The 16102-nt window shown below is 33.7% G+C and overlaps 1 pseudogene across 1 annotated transcript in view; it reads left to right on the top strand.

Moving 5' to 3' along the window:
- LOC143579091 (putative ABC1 protein At2g40090) overlaps window positions 1-16102 on the top strand; it is a 53210-nt pseudogene that overhangs the window by 17060 nt on the left and 20048 nt on the right. The gene's annotated exons all lie outside the window — the stretch shown is intronic.

The raw sequence follows: 16102 nt of genomic DNA, 5'->3' as shown, positions 1-16102 counted from the left end.
TAGCATATCGCTGACGTATTTTTCCCCACATTACAGGAAAACGAGTATAGCATAGATAGCAAGGAATTAGAGTCATTCATGGAGATAGATGCTCGCAGATGGAGATGGCTCAGTTTTTAATAAATAAAATATTGTAAACAAGAATAAACAAGGTTCGTAAACCCAAAATACTTGGATATTTATTATCCAAGAGATTTTAAAATAAATTAATATTTTATTATAATCAAAGACTTCCGCTAATAACCCGCAACTCTGATATATTTTCAAAACAGGTACCAACTACGGGTGTCACGCCTAGGCCCTAAGTCGGGGTGTGACACGTAGCACGATGGACCAGGAAAGAGGACCATCGCGCTACGCGATCGTCCCCAGAATTGTGAAAGTTAGGGTTTTGTTTTATATTACGTTTTGACGACCCCAGACGCTATTCCACACCTTCCAGGCGATTTTCAGAGCAGAAATGAGAGCCCCCATCACTTCCAAGCATCTCTAAGCATCATACATGGCCTACCAGATCATAACCGAAGCCCGAGAGATGCCGATGCGCGGCTAGTTCCTTTGAGTCATACCCGGGATGTAGAGTATTGTATCTTTCAGTTTTTCTCATGTATTAAGAACGAATTGATTGTAACTATCTTTGATTGATCTATGAGTATTGATGTCTAGTATTATTGTGCACTCAGTCAGTTTAGGTTTATTTCGATCAGAACGATTATTGTGCCAGTTGCTATGATAATTGCTTATAGGATTATTTTGACTAGTTGAATGTGATGAAGCATACGCTTTCTCTTAGTTGAGTCATACTGGCATGGACTGTTTGATAACCGGTGTCGTGTGTTAGTAAGCGTGGATGCCTAAGGTTTATCTAGTTAGTCAATCGGTATTGATCATTGATTGTTAATCTGTTAAGTTGCATGAGTTTGCTGTTAGGTTAACTGCTTGGATTCCCGGGTGTGATTTGTCTTTGTTAATTGCTTGATAATTGTTTACTTGTTCGTTTATCACAAAGCAAATTCATTTGCTAGTGTGATCAGCACTTCGTTAACTGAATCTCTTCATAATGTTAGGAATCATTGTCACTGCACACTGACCACATACTCCTCGTGTGTAACACCCTGGCTAAAGCGGGAACAGGGACGTACAGATTGCTCAAAACACATGTGACACTATTAAGTGACAATATTATCATTAGTTGGTTTAAACATCATATACACAAGTTCGTAAACAAGAAATACAAGAAAATATAAATACAACTAAACATTTTGTCCATTTGTTTCAATAACTAAGTCTAGTGTCTTCTCCAAGTATCATCCTCTAATGTTTGTACCTATAACATATATATAAAATACGGTCAACTAACTTAATAGTTGGTGAGTTCCCACAAGTTTGAATAAATACATAAAAACCTTGCAATTCCATGAAACTTGATGATAATTAAACTACTTCGCATGCAATGTCCTTTCCAGTTGGCAACAGCCAACGTACTCAGATCGGGGTCCCTTTTCCACTCATAACAAAATGGTCCTGAGTGCAAAGGGGGGCGTATGATCATACTTATTGAGACAACCACTTGCTGAGCACATAATCAAGTAAGCACATATAACACACAAGTCCACGATATGAATTACAGTTTAATAGCTGAGTATAAAATCGATTTGCGTTTAATAGGATATATATGTTACCCCCAAAAGCAAAAGCGTTAAAAAGGGGATGTGAGAAACTCACCTCGAATGCGAAGATAATCTTGTAATAAAAGCCAACAGCGCAATAACGAAACCGAAGCGATCGAAAATGCGTTTAAAGAATCCAAAACGTTTGAACTTCTCGAACTATAAATAAATACAAATATTTAAAGACTAGCTAGCGGAATTGGTGAAAACAATAACTTAGATAAAGGGATTTTAATATATTTTTATTAGTTTTTCGAGGGAAATTATAATATAATATTATATTTGAGTTTATCAAAATTTTAGCGATGTTTATGATTTAAGTTATAATTTTAACACTAATATGAGAGTTATGATAAATACAAGGCACGATTTATTTTAACGTTTTAAATTATTTTAATCACTAGAATAATAATTTGACACTATTAAGAGGAATATGATATTTGCGAGTTACAGATTTTAATTATAGTTTTAACTCGGAAAAGATTATGTTAACGAGTTTTAAAGTTTACCGAAATAAAAGCTACCGAATTGTAAACTAACTCTAACGGTCTAATCTCATTCACGTTTAGAATTGTTTTAGCGTATTTAAAGTTAACAAAAAGATTTATAATATTAACGAAAATGTATTTAATATTATATAAAAAATACCAGGTTTTATAACTTTAACGAATAATAAAAAGTTGGGTTTTGAAGGTAAATGCAAAAAATTAATTTATAATAATTTTATGTACTTCAAGATGATTTTATTTAATTTTTCATTATTTTAAACAATTTAGTTTGGTTTATAATTTTAATTGATTTTTTTTTATTTTTTTAAATAATTTATTTGATTATAAAAACATAAGGTAAAAGGCTTAAAAAGAATGGTCCAAAAAGATATGTCATGACTAGAGGTGCACAAATCGGTTTTTTTGAAAAAACCGGTTCGGTTATTAACCGGACCGGTTTTTTTTATCCAGAAAAAAACCGGTTCGGTTAATAACCGGACCGGTTATTAACCGGTTTTTATCAATGAAAACTCAAACCGGCCAAACCGGTTTGGACCGGTTTAGAAACCGGTTAGAACCGGTTATTAAACCGGTTTTTTTATAACCGGTTTTTAATAACCGGTCTAACCGGTTAACCGGTTTTTTTTTTTTTTTTTTTTTTTTTTTTTTTTTTTTTTTTTGCTTTAGGGTTTAGGGTTTAGGGTTTCGTTGTTAGCATTCTTTGCTTGGAAGATTAAAAACACATAACTTTCATTTATAGCTTTTACATTAAAAATACAAACATTAAATCGTTATCGCATATTCGTAACTCAAAAATACAAACATTAAAGAATGCTTAGACACGATTACATTAACAAGTTGATGTTTGTTACTCATTTTCTTCGCTACCCGATCCCGAGCTATTCCTTAGGTAATCGTCGTACGCGGCTTCTTCATCGGTCATTGGTTGAGTGTGTCCTTGATTGACCTCGTCTTCATACAAGGCCGCCTCATACTCCATTTCCCCCTCGAGTGAGCGTTGATGTTGTGCCCTATCTAAAGAGTCCAAGTAATCCTTGTAGCAAATCGACATCTCTACAGCTGGTGGAGTGAGTCGAGTCCTCCTAATCGATATAACCCTGCCAGAAACAGAAAAAGCAGACTCCGAAGCTACCGTGGAAGCTTGGACCGTTAGTAAATCTTTGGCCATGGCGGCGAGGATCGGAAACTCATCCTCCTTACCTCTCCACCAAGCCAGCAAATCAAGACTTCTAAATTCATCCGGAGTCATGTGTTTCACAAAGTTGGTACCACCATACCTTCCAAGTTCACTGCTTGGGGTGTTTACCCTTTGACGTTTACCGGCGTCTTCCCAAATCATGTAGTACATCCCCATTTCAAGGTCGGTTTGGGATTGGGATTGGGCAACAGCTCTTAACGAGTCATGAATTTGGGAAGACGACCCGTGTTTTGTAAGGTAAACATCATACATGTTTGCCAAGGTGGTGTTGAAAGCATTCTTTAAAGTTTGGTTATAATGGGGGTTTTGATCGTCGTTTAACTCTAGCTCATCACAAATTTTTTCTATTAAAGCTTCAACACCACCAACATTGATGCAAGGGTTTAACGCAGCCGCACAGGTCAAAAAAGCGGGTAGTTGTTGAAAATATTTTCTAAATTTTTCTTTCATTTTTGCACCCATATCAAAATAAGGTGCACCCCTACAATGAATTTCAGTCAACTTTGTGCACATGACAGCAATTTTTGGTAAAGCAATGGGGCTTGTTGGATAGTAAACCCCGGATAAACTAGTTGTGCAAGATTTAAAAATTTGAAGAACCTCCGTAACGATCTCAATCAATAACCAGTTTCTAGGATCGTACGGTGCACATTTACCCCTATTTGACAAAATTTGATGAAACGCAATTAACGATTGTTTTTGTTGGATGGCTTTCTCAAACATTTCACAAGTCGAGTTCCATCTTGTTGGACAATCCCAATTAGGCCCCAACCATTGACAGTTAGCTTCTTCACAAAATTTTTTGTATCTTGAAAATGTTGAATTGTTGCTAAAAACATCTCGTAACATTCTTTTAAAATTGTTTCTTTGCGTTTCGATCACGTTTAACCCATCTTGCACGGCCAAGTTGATAATATGTGCAATGCATCGGCTATGAAAAAACGCTCCATCACAGATAGGTTTATACTTTAATTTTAAATGGCCAACCGCGGCCGTATTGTTGGACGCGTTATCAAACGATATTGAAAAGATTTTATCTTCAATCTTGTATTGTCGAATGACTTTATCCAAGAGTTTAAAAATATTTCTACCCGTGTGCGGGTAATCAAACAATTGAAACGCAACGGTTCGTTTCATCATTTGCCACGACCGGGGGTCAACCCAATGAGCCGTCACACAAATGTATGAGTCGGGCGAACCATTAGGTACCGACCACACATCCGTTGTTAAGTTCACACCAGTTTGTAAGTTTGAAAAGTATGAAATTAGTTCGGATTTAGCGTTTTTCCATGCTTTAAGACAATCTCTTCTAAGGGTCGAACGACTTACGTGTTGGTAGCGTGGTTGAACATACTTTTGCATCATCTCCGTGAATTGAGGGTTGTCGAAGTGGTTGAAAGGAAGTGATTGTTGAATCACAAAGTTGCCAAACTGTTGACGTACCGCTTCAAGGTCGTACGTAAACACCGTTCCTTGATTCGTCATCTCCGGCTGCGAACTACTTCCGGATTCGACCTTCAAGACCTTGCAAGAGGGCTTTTCTACATGAGCTCTTAAACTGGAGTTTGCTTCTTTGTTATAAAACTTCAAACAATGTTTGCATCTAGCTTTTTGGGTTCCGTTAGACATTTCGCATAGGTCGAAATGTTGCCAAATATCTTGGTTTCGTTTCGTGGGGATGACCCGAACGACGGTTTCTCCCGTGTTCGAGGCACCCATGTTGACCGATGAAGCAGCACTTTGGGAGGCCATGATAATCGACTACGAATTAAGAGTGGTATACTCGAGTATGAAATAAACGACTACGAAAGAAGAGCGTTTGGAGTTGTATAATCGCGTATGAAATAAACGTTTAGAGCGTTTGGAGTTGTATAATCAAGTGTGATCTAACCAATACCCAACCTAAACTATATATAGATGTTTGTGGGGGTAAAATGGTAAAAAAACAAAAAAAAAACGGCTAAAAAACGGTCAAAAAAAAAAAAAAAAACGGCTATAAAGCCGTTTGGTAACGTTCGAAAACCGGTTTAACCGGTTAACCGGTTATTAAAAAACCGGTTAACCGGTTTTTTTTATAACGGTAATAAACCGGTTATTTTAAAAACCGGTTAACCGGTTTTTTAATAACCGGTTATTTAAAAAAACCGGTTTTTTTTATAACCGGTTATAAAACCGGTTTTGGCTCCAAAACGTATAACCGATACGTAAACCGGTTACGTAAACCGGTCAAACCGGTTTTTAAAAAAACCGGTTTTTAAAAAACCGGTTTCCGGTTGAACCGGCCAAACCGGTTCCGTAACCGGTTTTTTTGAACACCTCTAGTCATGACCCGGGTTTGAACTAAGACCATACTCAAGCATCTTTACCATCTAAACTAATATGCAATTTGGTTAAAGTACAGAAAAGAAAATATTTATATTATTACTAATGTTCATCATCTTTATTCAAAAAAACCCTAGATTGCAATTCTCTAACTCCGTTCCTTGTTTGATTAAATAAGGTTAGGGGTTTTATTTATTGGCTCAAAAGGATTAAAAACCATGTATTACTTACTTGGTGTTGTTACGGATTGACGGAGAACGGGACCTCACCGGAAAACTATCGTTGATAATCAAGAATTGGATTTAGAGAGTATATTTGATTAAGTTGAGGTTTGGTACGGGTTTAAACGAAGCTTGTAGTCCATTTTATAGTGTCAAATGAAGCGTTAATTGATTAATGGTCGTTAATGGTAGTTTGATTATTTGGCCGGCAGTTACGGATGAATTTCGGGCTAATTGGTCGGAAGATTATACGTTATTATTCAATTAATTTGTTGATTATCGACAAATGACGAAGACCAAAGATGTTAAACTAAATTAGTGGGTCAAAACGCTATATTAATGGTGTATTTGTAGTCGCCGGAGCCGCTGGAGATTTGATCGGAAAATCGGGCTACAGTGGGAACGGGAATGGAGGCTGATGGATGGAATTTATTTTTAATATATTAATTTAAGTGTTTTACACTTAAGGCCCCTCAACTTTCAAGTTATAATAAAACATTTAATAAACTATATTTTTCAAAATGAACCTTGGACTTTTAAATGTTGTAAACTTGTTAAAAGTATATATTTATATTTGGACTATTTTCGTATTACACCCGATAGTTTGCGAATCGATTCAATTTAATAAACTTTAACCCTTGGCTATACGTTATTTGAACAAAATGAATTTAAAACGCACAACCGATAAACGTTGAACAAGGATACATTAAAATGACAAAAAGGTTCGGTTTAACAAATACGAATAAATAAAATACCAAAATAATGATTGTCGCATAGAAAACATGCAACGAAAATTAATTAATAACAATATATATATATATATATATATATATATATATATATATATATGATAAACAAACCAAAAATTAAAAAAATGGGTCGGGTTTTCAGGTGTGAAAAGTAACGAATGTTACATCGTGGTTCGATACCCTACTTACCCTAGCTAGCTTAGGTGATTAGGATCTTGATTTAATTGTTTTTTTACTAGTAGCGACAGTCTAGCATCAGTTAACAAAAGAAATAACCCCGTCAATGCCAAAATACAAAAAAATGTCACATGTAGAACCAATAAAAACCGGCACGTTATAGTTGTGAACCGACGCAAATTCGGTATTGACGATACCAACAAAGATTTGTAAACATGAATTAGTAACCCAAAAAAACATTTTAAAAGGCGGTATCAAACATCAAAACATGGATATAAAACATGTGACGATGAGATAGTTTTAAATACGAAAAAGTTTCGGTCATTGTAAAGACCAACTATAACAAAAACTAAAGCAAAATTTAAGAAAATCGTTTAAATGATAAATAATACATGTAAAGTCGACAAACCGATATAGTTTGTTAAACATTATAATTAGCTAAAACCGATATAGATATAGTTTGTTAAACATTATAATTAGCTAAAACATTAAGTAAAACAAAGGGAAAAATAACCATTTGATTATGTAAAGTGATGTTAATCTTTTGTTTGGAGCATGGTCTTAACAATAAAATAATATGAAATTGAATAGTAAATTGAATAGTGTTATTGTATGGAGGAGGAAAATCCTGTTTTTAATATATATAATAATATACCGATAATCCCATTTAGCTAATAAATGTCATTTCCGCTAGATCAGTGATAATTATTTCACTCAATAATTATTATTTCAAAACAAATGAATATTTGAAATTGTTATAACAAACCTGGTACGATACGTCAAATATAACGAGATACTGTAAAACACATTATTAAAATAAAGTAAATTACTAAATGAATCAAATTACCAAAAATAATCATGCAAAGCATAACGTTTAAATTTAGAACGTCAACTCGAATATGAGACCATTTACTATGCGAAACATAAATGACAATTATTTATGCTTCGAGAGAAAAAAAAATATAAAAAGAATAAACGATTTAAGAGCGAAACGTTAAACGAGCGAATGAGTTCGTGTACGCGATACCTGCTTAATTTCCATTTTACCCATTTCTAACCCTAAGTATAAATACATTGTTATAAACCCTATCCTCATTTCTATCACAAAACAACATCAGGGAGAACGGCGGCTGAGAAGAAATCGGCAATAGCGCACCGCTGCATCAAGGTTCTTGGAAGACGGAAAGACAGTCGTTCGCTGCCATGCCTCCGGCAGCAACTCGACTTTCCGGCAAGAACCGGATGATGGTACATAGATCGATGGTTTATATGTAAATCAATTACTACAAACATGGTCAACTCGGTCAAACCCGATCGATATCTGGTATAAACAAACGAGAAGGTAAAAAAAATATCTTTACATATTCATCATTCAAATAAATTAATCGTGTGTGGGTCTACGGACCGAGCTTTAACGACCGACGACATATTAATTGGATATAAGAAGAATAATTCATGTAATCAACGAGCAAAAGCCGTTAAATAATAAATAGAATTGTTATATTCGGTTACGCGCTTAATCTTGATAACTGTTATATTTATACTTTGCGTTGGAACTGCACACTTAATCCATGTCATCAACTTCTCAATTCTACTTTCACACATCATTCGTTTAGTGGTTAATTAACATGCCATAAATGATAATAATAATAATGAATAACTAAATACTTAATATATTTCACCAATCTCTCAGTTTGATTTTCACACGTCCGTCATTCTTTGAATCACCATCAATAATTTTGAGTTCCTTATCTTTCGTTTTCAACCATTCCGTTAAGGACGGGGTCCCACCACATAAACTCTACTGTTATTATGTTATTTGCTAGGTGATTTTGTCTCATTGTTTTTGAATCTCAATAGTAATTATGTGATGTTGGTGCTTTTTGTGTGAAAAACTTTTCGATGTTAGGGACTGTCAACTCAGATTCATGGTAAATCAAAATCCTTCTTTTTCTAGATTATGTTGAATTTTCAAGTGTGGCTGGACCGGACCCTTTTGAATCATGCAAGCGTGCAGAACTTTCTGAATTATGTGGAATATTTGTGATGATTATTATGTTGTTCAATCTTGTCTTAGGGGCTGTTTGTTTACCATTTAATGGGACCATTAACATGTATAGGTGTGTTTGGTTGTTAAATAATAAACCTCTTAAGTATAGTGAAACTTTGGATAATACAAAAGCTATTGTCTGCAACGGGCCTATGGGCGTTTCTGAGTTTCAGAAGTTAGCTGCAGAAACATAGGTATGTTTCTACGGACGTGTGATAATCAAACTGAGAGATTGGTGAAATATATTAAGTATTTAGTTATTAATCATTATTATTACTATTAAATCGTTACTAGGCTATTGTCAAGAATTAGGCAGCACTTTGTCGGAAGGGGTTGCAACCATCATGTGGTGGTGGTGATTTGGTTGCACCTATGAAGGTTGGGTTGCCACAAAGCATCTGTCAAGAACACACAAACTTGCCGAAGATAATGGAGCTGGTCAACCCAAACATGTTGTCTGTTACAGATGGAAGATCAACTCTAACATTGTTGTATGCATATAAATGTTGAAAGTGTTTTTGACGCGAACATGTTGCTATTGGGCAATTTGGCCCACTTGTTCTTGATAAAGCAGCTAGGTCTTAGCTTGATATGAAGATAGGTGATGAACAAAATGTATTTTGGTTGATTATAATAATAAAGGTTTGTTTTAATATGTATTTTGGTTGGTTAATAAAAATTTGGTTATTCAGTTCAGTTATTAAGAGCTATGACTAAACATTCATTCAGCGCGAAATAGTTTAGAGGGGCAAAATAGTCATTCTGCATAGTCATTCAGAGGTCCGACCAAACAATACTTAATGGTTCAGCACTTACTGGTTCGGACTCTCTTAATCATTCAGACCCTCTTACTGGTTCAGTACTTAATGGTTCAGAATTTGCCAAACACCTTAATGCTTTTGAATCTAACGTACATGAGTGAGTTTTTGTTGACCTTGGTGTTTCTTTCTGGCGGATCTTATCTCATAATAGGTGGGTCTGGTCAAATGTGTTCAGGTCAATACGAGACTTTTTTCTAAAAATGTCATTTTGGTTGGTGTCAGAAGGGGTTTTGATCAAAATTAAGTCGGTTTAAATGAGGCGAGTTAAACGGGTTTTGGTCAAAATGAAGTCGGTTAAAATGAGGCGGGTTAAGACGACTTTTGTCTATCACCCACAAATCAAAACCACCTTGAAGCACAAAGTGAAATGAATTTCATTTGTACAACGTCGAGGAAAATTACTTTTTTGTATCAAAAAGGAAACTAATTTTTATACATTTGACAAAGAAATAACTGAAATAGATGTTAATTTGTTGCATTATGGTGTACTAATTTTGTTGATGTAGAGCCAAAAACCAAATCTGTTAAGGGGCAAGTGTATGTGATATTGTTGACACTCTTACAGCTATAAATTATTTGTTGCAACCTATGAATATGCAGCTCATACTAGTATTTTGGTTTCGATTCAATGGGGTAAACCGACTTACAGAACCCGCACCGACCAAAAACTGAATGTAAAGATTCAGCCTGGTTCATGGGTTACCACTGCCACTGCCACCTTCCTCGTCACCAGCATGACCGCTTCTGCCTTCACCCGTCACCCTCAGCCACCTAAAACTTTGAAATTTTTGTTCTAAAACGACTCTACCCAAGTTCATCTTGGACTGAACCTATTTTAACCCAAACCAAATTGATATTTTATAAAACAGCCCATTTAGACCTGGACCCACTTTCCTGGAAACCCAACCGCCCGTTTTGCCAGACTTAGACGCTTACCGCTATGCTAGTCTCTCAGTTCACATGCAAACTCGTGACTATCTTTTTCTTCACGCTGAATCGCGAATCAAACGTCCATATATGTAAAATCATACGCATCAGAAATTCAGAATAAAAACATGGAATCAATTATGATGAATCCGGTCTACCAACGAAAGTCAAAGCAGATGGTTTGTTATTATGAAATTGATCAAAGATTCTTTACAGTTTCGCCCATATATATCGTCTATGAAACAGTACTAACAAGGTGGTTATTCCCCTCCGTTTTGGGTACCCGAAAACCGTCATTAACCGGTTTCCATTCAAAAGAGTTAATAACCCTGCTTTCTTATGTTTGATCACCAGAGGTTCAGCATCAGCAATAATTTCTTTTAAAATCATCTAACCAATAAATATTTGATCTATCTATTTTAGGTGTAATTACTCACTCAGGCATTTTATCAAACACGGTAAGTGCATATTGTGAAAGTAGAAGAGTAACTTCACAAACATTAAAAATGTTTTCGTATTGTTTCACTAAAGTCATTCAAAAGTAACCAAACTATAAAAAACTTGGTAGTTTTGGTTGCCTTTGTTACCCTTGACTCCGCCTCTATAATCTCTCATAAACTACAACCTAAATCTAAATTTCTTGAATGGATCTTTGATTGTTGAGAAAAGTGAGAATATGAAATATTTTCTTGACTTTGATTTTTGACTACTCTGCTTATCTGGAAATTGAGGTGGAAATAAGTTATGTTGACTTTGACTATGAGATGACTCGTCAGTGCAAAGACCAAAAATAAATAAATAAATAAAATAATCTTGAAACCACTTCATAAAGAATTATAATAATAATAATAATAGTGTAAACGCTTGTGTAAAAGGACAGTAGCACCATTGAGTTAACGTTAAATTTAGACTGAGTTAACAATTTAGACGAAATTGACAACAACTGAGAAAAATCAAGGGTCTAATTGCGAAAAAAATGTTTTTGGATGAAATAAGCAAATGTGAACCTCAGTGACGATTTTAATAGTTTACTCTATCAGAAATGTGTAACCTTTCAAAATTCAGGCGACCTCATTAGAACATATATGAACCATCATAATAATTATTTTCTCAAGCTAATTTGAAGACTATAACAGTGAAAAAAAGATTCACGAAATAACAAATAAGTTTCATAATTGCTATATTATATATAGAGAGAGAGAGGAAGTATAGAATGAAAACCATTTGAGTTGTGAAAACTCTAAAAACTTATTCTCAATCACATGTTTTTAATTAATGTTTAAATCTTGTGGTTCATAATTAAAGTGAATAAAAAATGTAAATATAAATATAACTTTTTCTCTCTCCTGAAAACATATATTAAAATTAGTAAAAAAATGTTAAAAAATAGCAAAACATTGTTTTTTTTATGTTTCGATGTTTTGTATTAAATGTTACAACATATATTACACGTAACAAAAAAAACGATGTTACATAGGGTTTTCGTTGGTTTTCACAACTCAATTGGGTTTTTATTTTAACCTTACCTATATATATATATATATATATAGAGAGAGAGAGAGAGAGAGAGAGAAGTGTAAGAATAGATTCTAACCAATCACATGATTTCTTTTTTATTTTCAAATTATTTATATACAAGGGTATATTAGTGAAATATAATTTTTTTTGCTTTGTAACTCATGCTCATTAATGGTTTAATAATTAATGATAAATTATTAGCAAATGGTAAGTTACAAATTATTATTATTATTATTATTATTATTATTTATTTCATCTAAAATTTGAACCATTAGAATCTATTTGATCTAAGATCATTTTATTCTAAAACATAACTAATTATCTTCATCATCATCATCATCATCATCATCATCATTTGATCTCAAATGTGATTTCCCCCCCCCCCCCCTTTGATTTTAATATACTATTGTAGTGTAAGCTTATTTATGTAATGCAGATATAGCTACGTAATGAGGTGTAAGCATACTTAAAAACGTTGTGTATTTATAATTAATGTAGACGTATCTAATTTAGTGTAAGCCACACTTTTTAAATGTTGTAATGTAGTGTAGCCACACTTTTTAAATGTTGTGTAGTCATAACTAATGTAGTGTGGTGTCGGCACACTTTCAAATGTTGAGTACCCATAACTAATGTAGTGTAGGTATGTATCGTTTGACTATTTGTATCTAGACAATGACATATGTTCATACATGGGTATGTATGTACGTACGTATTTGGGTGTATGTTGGTGTGATAGCATGTATGTACGTAAGTATTCAGGAATGTACGTCTGTACTTAGGAAGGATGTATGTGCGTAGTTGTAAAGTTTCATATGTTATATAGGTATGACTATGTGTAAATACATATGTGTCCCAGTATGTACCCGGGCTATTCGGTAGGTATGCATCGATGTATATAGGTATGTACGTACGAACGTGGGTATGCATGTATGTACATTTTTAATATCCAAATAAACAGTTTTAATTATTATATTGTCTTCATTTTCAATTCCTGTGGAAATAAACACCGAATGAGTGAAATAAAAAGGATTAAATTCCGGTGTAAATATCCAAATAAACAACTTTGTTAAATATTATGTTGTCTTCATTTTAGTATAAAATTTATTAAAAGCAAATTGTATCTAAAAATAAAATTTTATATTATGTACATGCAAAAAATAAAACACATTAAATGTTTAATTGTTGTTTCTTTTTGTTAGCTACACACTAATGACTTATTTGCCCTTGTAAGCAATTAACATCTGGTAGCAACTTCTTGATATTTACTAAATTGTCATGGTGTAACATAAACCATTAATTTTTGTAATCAATGGTTGAGATTTACTTATCGCAAGATCCACCCCTATATATATATATAGGCTAAGTATAAAATAAAAACCCACTTGAGTTGTGAAAACTCTAGAAACTCATTCTCAATCATATGTTTTTAATTAATGTTTAAATCTTGTGGTCCACAATTAAAGTGAATAAAAAATGTAAATATAAATATAACTTTTTCTCTCTCCTGAAATCATATATAAAAATTAGTAAAAAAATATTAAAAAATAGCAAAACATTTTTTTTTGATGTTTCGATATTTTGTATTAAATGTTACAACATATATTACATGTAACAAAAAAACACGTACTACATAGGGTTTTCACAACTTAAATGGGTTTTCATTTAAAAAAAACAACTTTTACTTTACTCATAGCATTACCATTCATTTTTCCCTTTGATTTTATTGGACCACCGTTCACTTTATGCCTAGCGCCTACGTGTTCCTCTCGGGACTCTTTCTCTATTCTTTTCACCACCGATGAAAAATTCTATTTGGCCATTTATTTCTTTCAATTTCATTTTAATGGTTAAATATGTCAAGGTACAATCATGCTAGCTTAGAGTACAAGTGGACTTCATATACAATAATCTAAGTAGCTGGTACAAACTCTCTAATTTTTTTTTTCTCTTTTTATCTTTCCTTTGCTACAAGTACAACAAAACCAACCCAGATACCATCCGCCATAACACATAAAATGTATATATTTGTTTTAATATTTCATAACTAATTATATAAGATGGTCCATGTAATTTATCTAAATTACAAATATGATTACAGGCCCTATGTTTTTGTATTGATTTAATGGCTTTGCAGCAACGCGGCGTGCACGAAATTCTAGTTTAAGTTAATCAAAAAAACAATTACTAAAAGTTTTAAACATCCACAATTTTTTTTATAAAGAATAAATATTGTATAAGTTACCTTTTTAAATCATTGTTTTCAGACCCGGGCTGGACGTTGACCCGGATGCGTTACCGGGTCAAAAATCGGACCCACCTGGGAGGGCGGATCGGTGTTTAACCCGGATGACGTCATAAATAATTTAAATATATATTTATATAAATATATATAATTCATATACATATAAAAATAATATTAATAATAACAAACTTCAATGTTAATTTATGTTTTATACATTGTTTTTAAAATATATATAGTTAATTTTTAATTAATAGATACATCAATGAAGCTTGGTTGGCTCATGGGATAATTATTAAAACTTCTATCTCTAAAATGACCCAAGTTCGATCCCGGCATGCACATTTCATTTTGGATTTAATAAAAAATGGGTTTTACCGGTTCACTCGCCGAGTCAACCGGTCCTGGCCGACCGCCACCCGCAAAACCCGGCTAGGTTTTTGAAAAATTCTATTTGGCCATTTATTTCTTTCAATTTCATTTTAATGGTTAAATATGTCAAGGTACAATCATGCTAGCTTAGAGTACAAGTGGACTTCATATACAATAATCTAAGTAGCTGGTACAAACTCTCTAATTTTTTTTTTCTCTTTTTATCTTTCCTTTGCTACAAGTACAACAAAACCAACCCAGATACCATCCGCCATAACACATAAAATGTATATATTTGTTTTAATATTTCATAACTAATTATATAAGATGGTCCATGTAATTTATCTAAATTACAAATATGATTACAGGCCCTATGTTTTTGTATTGATTTAATGGCTTTGCAGCAACGCGGCGTGCACGAAATTCTAGTTTAAGTTAATCAAAAAAACAATTACTAAAAGTTTTAAACATCCACAATTTTTTTTATAAAGAATAAATATTGTATAAGTTACCTTTTTAAATCATTGTTTTCAGACCCGGGCTGGACGTTGACCCGGATGCGTTACCGGGTCAAAAATCGGACCCACCTGGGAGGGCGGATCGGTGTTTAACCCGGATGACGTCATAAATAATTTAAATATATATTTATATAAATATATATAATTCATATACATATAAAAATAATATTAATAATAACAAACTTCAATGTTAATTTATGTTTTATACATTGTTTTTAAAATATATATAGTTAATTTTTAATTAATAGATACATCAATGAAGCTTGGTTGGCTCATGGGATAATTATTAAAACTTCTATCTCTAAAATGACCCAAGTTCGATCCCGGCATGCACATTTCATTTTGGATTTAATAAAAAATGGGTTTTACCGGTTCACTCGCCGAGTCAACCGGTCCTGGCCGACCGCCACCCGCAAAACCCGGCTAGGTTTTTGAAACGGAACAAAAACATTGACCCGACCCGGTATAGGGACTGGGTCCCGGTCCGACCGGCCGGGCCGGGTTTCAAAACACTGGTTTAAAAATATTAAAACAACTTAAAAATAGGATATAAAGGTAACTCCCCAATGAGTTGACTTGCTTACTTACGTGGAGCTAGATGATTCACGAAAAGGCCCCCGCTACTCTTTTAACTTAAATCATACCAACAAAATCGGCGGCCTGCCCATCGTGCCGTAAATCCAAGCTCGCATTTGCAGATTATGCAACAGTGGAATTGATTGTCTGCATTGAATCTTTCTCTTTTTGCTTTGTATGTTATTGGTTGCTGACAATGCATATTTCATGCTTTCTTTACATGTTATTAAGG

Source organism: Bidens hawaiensis, unplaced genomic scaffold (assembly GCF_021521415.1).
Source record: "Bidens hawaiensis isolate Kalapana, Puna unplaced genomic scaffold, B.hawaiensis_p1.1 tig00029600_1, whole genome shotgun sequence".
In the NCBI taxonomy this organism is placed as follows: domain Eukaryota; kingdom Viridiplantae; phylum Streptophyta; class Magnoliopsida; order Asterales; family Asteraceae; genus Bidens; species Bidens hawaiensis.
Note: the sequence above shows the minus strand (reverse complement) of the source record. Positions and strands in the feature narration are given on the sequence as shown.